The following is a 7,585-nucleotide window of genomic DNA, read 5'->3' on the forward strand; positions in this document are numbered from 1 at the left end:
GAGATACGTGTGTACATTTGCTGATTCACTTTACAGTAGAAACGAATACAACATTGAAAAGCAGCTAAACTCCAATAAAAATTAACTTTAAAAATAAATAAAATTAACTTTCAAAAGAAATTGCAAAATTACTTTCCAGATTACTAGCAAAAATCTACTCCCCACGAATAATATATATCTGTCCCTTTTCTGGATTTTCACCAGAACTAGATACTGGAACACTTTTGAAGTTTTGCGAAGTGGTGAACCGAAAAATAGGATGTTTTTATTTTAAAGTTCTAGACTATTAATCAAGTTGATCCTTTTTTTTTCATATATTGGCAGCTTTTGTTTCCTTTCTGATGAAATGCTATTCACAGTTTTTATTATTAGTTCAATAAGATTTTTAAAGCAATTCCTACAAAAAAAGACAAGGGTCCCTTTTATTACATGTTTTGTAAAATACTTACTTTTTCCCAGTCTGTCATGTTTGTTTTGAAACTTTGCGGTATCTTGAATCCTTTTATTTTCTGCTTTCATATAGTCAAATACAGCCACTTTTACTAGATGGTTTTAGATTCTCTGTATTTCTAGTCTTTATACTTTCCAGGTGGCATCAGTGGTGAAGAATCCACCTGCCAATGCAGGAGACACAGGAAACGCAGTATAAATCCCTGGATCAGGAAGATCCCCTAAAGGGTAAATGGCTACCCACTCCAGTACCCTTGCCTGGAAAATTCCACAAACAGAGGAGCCTGGCAGGCTACAGTCCCTGGGGTCACAAAAAGTCAGACACAACTGAGCATGCAAAAGACATAATAGTCTTAATAAAGAAATTTTCTCTTAATACCAAGGAATAAAAATGTTTTCTTAAAAAAAAAAAAATCCTTGTCCTTATTAGTAATGCTTTTTATCAGTCTGCACTCAGACAATCTTGGAAGGACAATTCATTCTAAAATTTAAAAAGACACAAAGAAGTAATCTTCAACTAGATGTAGTTTTGGTTTATCTCATGTGCTGTTTGACTCTCAGGTGGATATGCATTTCCTTGGAGGATTTTAGAATATAAACAATATTGGAAAGTAATAGCGTTTCCAAGAAGGAGAGAGAACACAATGATTCAATGCTTTATTGAATGTTTCTCTTCTATCAGACAAGGAAACTGAGACTAAGTGAGAGGAAAGTATGTGTGGAAAGATGTCCTTGCTATGGCGGATTCGTGTTGATGTATGGCAAAAACAATACAATATTGTAAAGTAATTAGCCTCCAATTAAAATAAATAAATTTAAAAAAATAAAATAAAAAAGACCAATGCCCAGGCCTAGCTCCACATCAGTCACACTAGAAGTTCTAAAATTGAGGTCCAGGTGTTGATATTTGTAGAAAATCTCCTTGGGAGATTCATCATGCATCCGGAAAAACAAAGCATTTCTGCACATCTTTGTGGTAGCAGTGTTTTTAGTCCTAATTCTGTATTTTTTTTTTATAATAGACCACATGCTTTGGTTAGTTTTCTTGTTAGCTACTCAGCTTTCGAGTCTATCCATACGTGATTTTTGCAGTGAAGACGGCAACCAACATCCACACACACTCCCACCTCCAGCCATAAACCACTTGAATTTGAGGAGTTTGTCTCAATGAATCCAAAATCCAAGAGAAGATACAACAAAGCATTGCTCTTCTTGTGGCACATGGGAGGAATTTATCTAAGGGGCGCCTAGTGAGTTTGCGTCTTCATCAGCCATAACGGTAGTTGCTATGACAACATGAGAATCAGATGCAGTTCACAGCTCTTCATCTAATCTTCGGGTGTTTCATTTGTCATCTCTGCCCACCTCTTATTTCCACTACCTCCTGGCCTTTTGTGTGCTGACATGTGTGGTCTCTGAATGAATGTCAAGAGAGAAATGGATGACAAACATATAGAAGAAATGAGAAAAGACCTGGGCTCTGCATTTAATGAGTTTGGATCTGAATACACTTACAACTTAGAAATTAATGTGCCTACTTGCTCTGCTGGCTTCTTTCTTGTCTGAGTTCAGAGACTGGAACTTAGCATATGTCACCTAAGACTGAGATTTTCAACTCCACTATGCCTGAGATGAAATTCAAGAAAATTCTGCCCTTGTTCTCCTCTTGTGTTTAATTTATAGTGCAGCTGCCACGCTGGGTATCACTATGGGCATTTTCAAGGGAAGCTAAGATAAAGTATAATATTAAGCATGGTCAGTTTAGTTCAGTCACTCAGTCGAGTCTGATGCTTTGTGACCCCATGGACTACAGCACGCCAGGCCTCCCTGTCCAACACCAATGCTTGGAGTTTACTCAAACTCATGTCCATTGAGTCCATGATGCCATCCAACTCTCATACTCTGTCCTCCCCTTCTTCTCCCACCCTCAATCTTTCCCAGCATCAGGGTCTTTTCAAATGAGTCAGTTCTTCTCATCAGGTGGCCAAAGTACTGGAGTTTCAGCTTCAGCATCAGTACTTCCAATGAATATTAAGGACTTATTTCCTTTAGGATGGACTGGTTTGATCTCTTTGCAGTCCAAGGGACTCTCAAGAGTCTCCTCCAACACCACATTCAAAAGCATCGATTCTTCAGCACTCAGCTTTCTTTATAGTCCGATTCTCACATCCATACATGACTACTGGAAAAACAATAGCTTTTACTAGACAGACCTTTGTTGGTAAAGTAATTAAGCATGTCTAGCATGCTAACTCTGAAATCCTATTAACTTTGATAATCACAAAAAATAATAGGACAAAACTAGAATTCTGGTGTCTGCCCTCCATTCTGTATCATTAGATTTAGTTTATGAGGTCTACTTAGATGTGGTTTCCCAGGGGGCACTAGAGGTGAGTGAGTGAAAGTCACTCAGTTGGGCTCGACTCTTTGCGACCCCATGGATTATACAGTCCATGGAATTCTCCAGGCCAGAATACTAGAGTGGGTAGCCTTTCCCTACTCCACGGGATCCTCCCAACCCAGGGATCGAATCCAGGTCTCCTGCATTGCAGGCGGATTCTTTACCAGCTGAGCTACCAGGGAAGCCCCAGTGGTAAAGAACCCACCTGCTAACGCAGGAGATGTAAGAGATGCGGGTGTGATCCCTGGCTTGGGAAGATCCCCTGGAGTATAAAATGACAACCCATTCCAGTATTTTTGCCTGGAAAATCCCTTGGATAGTGGTCCATAGGGTTACAAAGAGTGGGACATGACTGAAGCTACTTAGCATGCACGCATAGCATACACAGGCACCCAGAAGCAGGCTGCTGCTGCTGCTGCTAAGTCGAATCAGTCTAGAGTTTCTCATCTTGCATTCTTGCCCCCTCTCTGTCTAATGCCAGATCGCTGGATCTGAAGCAACTCTTGGATCTGAAGCATCTCTTACATCTTGTCACTGATGAAGCTTTGATGTCATTTCAACAGCACTGGATCCAAATGCTCAACCTATAGATTTCAGCAAGTTCCCAACATCCCTGAGTCTTAGTTTTCCTTTTTTGCATAATGGGAAACCTGGCACCCCTATATAATACATAGCACAGAGGAATAGTTCCATAAACGTCTTTTTTTTTTTTTTTCCTAGCTTGCCTCTTCACTATATACTTAAAACTGTCTACATCTCTCAAGAACAAAATCTCCAAATAAAACTCTTAGTCCTGGCATTCCGGGGCAGGTATGAGTCTAATTTTCACACCTTTTCTCCTCCTTTGCCTTTGTCGTGCATTATAAGGCCACCTCACTCATCACTCACCTGAGATTCGCAGGTGGCTCAGTGGCTAAAGAATCTGCCTGCAATGCAGGAGATGCCAGCAAACATGGGTTCCATCCCTGGGTCAGGAAGATCCCGTGGAGGAGGGCATAGCAAGCCACTCCAGCATTCTTTCCTGGAGAATCCCATGGGCAGAGGAGCCTGGTGGGCTACAGTCCACAGGGTTTCAAAGGGTCAGACAAGACTGAGCTACTGAGCATGCACACGCAAGCACTCATCTAAAGCTATTTGGTCTTCTATCACTTATGAATCCCATCCTCTCCGTCTGGAAGGACTCTACCCCATCCTTTTATTATTAAAGTCATGCCCTTTCTCTAAGGGCCAAGTTAATTGCCACTTCCTCCAGGAAACTGGGAGGACTTCACTCCAAAAGCAGTCTTCCACATTTAGAGGCTGAAATTCATCCCTTGCCTTTTAAAATCAAAAGTCAAATAAACCAAGAACACACCAAGAACTTATTGAAATTCACAGTGGAGTCAACACATGGAAGAAGAAAATAAATTTGGCCCCCACAAAAGAAAGTATTCTAAAATACGTTTTTAATAAAAACAAACCTGATTCTCCATTCATACTTTTTTTTTTCTAATTTTGAAATATCAGATAAGCTAAATGTCATTTGTTTCCTTTTAGCTTAACCTTTTCTCACTCTAAAAGAAGGGCATGTGTTTACATTAGTTCTCTGTGTAGACGAAATTCTTAGATCCTCGAGGGGTCTGGTATACATCCTGTTTGCAAACTAAGATTTCTTTATGAATAAAGAATAAAATGTGCATAGGCAGGCCTGAAACAGAAACCTTGCCTTGGGGCACTGCTATTACTTCCAATCTTTATAATCGGCATCTCTGAAACGTTCCACTTTACAAAGTACAAAGCCTGTTTTCATAGTTCTCTCATAAGCTGTTTTCCTAACACACTCCAATCAGTTTGATGCCAGTGAGTTTCTGCTGTGTTTATTATATTTTGTCTTCTTTCCACCCGGGCCCCCACCCTCAAATCCCACATTGTGAGCAAGCCTTTGAGCCACCAAAAGTTTATTAGCAAATTTTCCAGCAAATAGAATTTTTTTGAACTTTTTCCACCTTTGGTCGATGGGCTTACACTGAAATAAACCAGTCATGTTTGTGCTAAACTTCTAATGGAACTTCGCTTCCAGTCACATTTAATGAATGACAAACTGAATATACCAACAAAGTCAACTCGTGAGTAAAAATAGAGGGAGACAGAGACACACTGAGTAAAACAGAAAGAATTTGAGGAGGAAAAATTGGGAAAGGGAATAAATGCTTAACTTCTGTGATTCTTGTAACAAAAACTTAAAAAATACAGATTTCTGGAGGAAGTTGAGGGTGGGACGAATTGAGAAAGTAGTATGGACATATATACACTGTGTGCGTCTGTTAAATGCGACCCCATCAGTTCAGTTCAGTTCAGTTGCTCAGTCATGTCCGACTCTTTGGACCCCATGAACCGCAGCACACCAGGCCTCCCTGTCCATCACCAACTCCCAGAGTCCACCCAAATCCATGTCCATTGAGTCAGTGATGCCATCCAACCATCTCATCCACTGTCGTCCCCTTCTCCTCCTGCCCTTAATCTTTTCCAACATCAGGGTCTTTTCAAATGAGTCAGCTCTTCACACCAGGTGGCCAAAATATTGGAGTTTCAGCTTCAACATCAGTCCTTCCAATGAACACCCAGGACCGATCTCCTTTAAAATGTACTGGCTGGGTCTCCTTGCAGTCCAAGGGACTCTCAAGAGTCTTCTCCAACACCACAGTTCAAAAGCATCAATTCTTCGGTGCTCAGCTTTCTTTATAGTCTAACTCTCACATCCATACATGACTACTGGAAAAACCATAGCCTTGACTAGACGGAACTTCGTTGACAAAGTAATGTCTGCTTTTTAATATACTGTCTAGGTTGGTCATAACTTTCCTCCCAAGGAGTAAGCATCTTTTAATTTCATGGCTGCAATCACCATCTGCAGTGATTTTGGAGCCCAGAAAAACAAAGTCACCCACCGTTTCCACTGTTTCCCTATCTATTTGCCATAAAGTGATGGGACCAGATGCCATGATCTTAGTTTTCTGAATGTTGAGCTTTAAGCCAACTTTTTCACTCTCCTCTTTCATTTTCATCAAGAGGCTTTTTAGTTCTTCTTAATTTTCTGCCACAAGGATGGTTTCATCTGCATATCTGAGGTTATTGATATTTCTCCCGGCAATCTTGATTCCAGCTTGTGCTTCCTCCAGCCCAGTTTCTTATGATGCACTCTGCATAGAAGTTAAATAAGCAGGGTGACAATATACAGCCTTGACATACTCCTTTTCCTATTTGGAACCAGTCTGTTTTTCCATGTTTAGTTCTAACTGTTGCTTCCTGACCTGCATAAAGATTTCTCAAGAGGCAGGTCAGGTGGTCTGGTATTCCCATCTCTTTCAGAATTTTCCACAGTTTATTGTGATCCACACAGTCAAAGGCTTTGGCATAGTCAATAAAGCAGAAATAGATGTTTTTTTCTGGAACTCTCTTGCTTTTTCCATGATCCAGCAGATGTTGGCAATTTGATCTCTGGTTCCTCTGCCTTTTCTAAAGCCAGCTTGAACATCTGGAAGTTGACGGTTCACATATTGCTGAAGCCTGGCTTGGAGAATTTTAAGCATCACTTTACTAGTGTGTGAAATGAATGCAAGTGTGCAGTAGTTTGAGCATTCTTTGGCATTGCCTTTCTTTGGGATTAGAATGAAAACTGACCTTTTCCAGTCCTGTGGCCACTGCTGAGTTTTCCAAATTTGCTGGCATACTAAGTGCAGCACTTTCACAGCATCATCTTTCAGGATTTGAAATAGCTCAACTGGAATTCCATCACCTCCACTAGCTTTGTTCATAGTGATTCTTCCTAAGGCCCATTTGACTTCACATTCCAGGATGTCTGGCTCTAGGTCAGTGATGACAGCATCATGATTATCTGGGTCGTGAAGATCTTTTTTGTACAGTTTTTCTGTGTATTCTTGCCACCTCTTCTTAATATCTTCTGCTCCTCTTAGGTCCCTACCATTTCTGCCCTATATTGAGCCCATCTTTTCATGAAATGTTCCCCTGGTATCTCTAATTTTCTTGAAGAGATCTCTAGTCTTTCCCATTCTATTGTTTTCCTCTATTTCTTTGCATTAATCACTGAGGAAGGCTTTCTTATCTCTCCTTGCTATTCTTTGGAACTCTGCATTCAAATGGGACGGACTGTAAACTGCCAGACTTTCTGTCCATGCAACTCTCTAGGCAAGAATGCTGGAGTGGGTAACCATTCCTTTTTCCAGGGGATCTTTCCAACCCAGAGATCGAACCTGGGCCTTCTGCATTGCAGGCAGATTCTTTACCATCTGAGCTACTAGGGAAGACTTCATATAAATATGTAAATATTTATATATTACACTATCAGATGTAAACTAGATAGTAAGAAGTTGTTAAATAACACAGGGAGCCCAGCCTGGTGCTCTGTGATGAAGTAGAGGTGTGGGATAGGATGAGGGGAGGGAAGCTCAGAAGAGAAGAGATACATATATAATTATGACTGATTTGTGTTGTTGTACAGCAGAAGCCAATGCAAACTTTTAAGCCAATTTTTCACCAATTAGAAAATAAATAAAAATAAAATATATAATTTCCCTGAAATTGATTATAAATATGCGTATATCTGAGAGAATTAAGGATTTGAGAAGTTAAAGTCATATTTATTTCCATGTAAATCATTCCATGGAGAAGGCAATGACACCCCACTCCAGTACTCTTGCCTGAAAAATCCCATGGATGGAGGAGCCTGGTGGGTTG

The sequence above is a fragment of the Bos mutus genome, chromosome 1 (genome assembly GCF_027580195.1).
Source record: "Bos mutus isolate GX-2022 chromosome 1, NWIPB_WYAK_1.1, whole genome shotgun sequence".
In the NCBI taxonomy this organism is placed as follows: Eukaryota; Metazoa; Chordata; class Mammalia; order Artiodactyla; family Bovidae; genus Bos; species Bos mutus.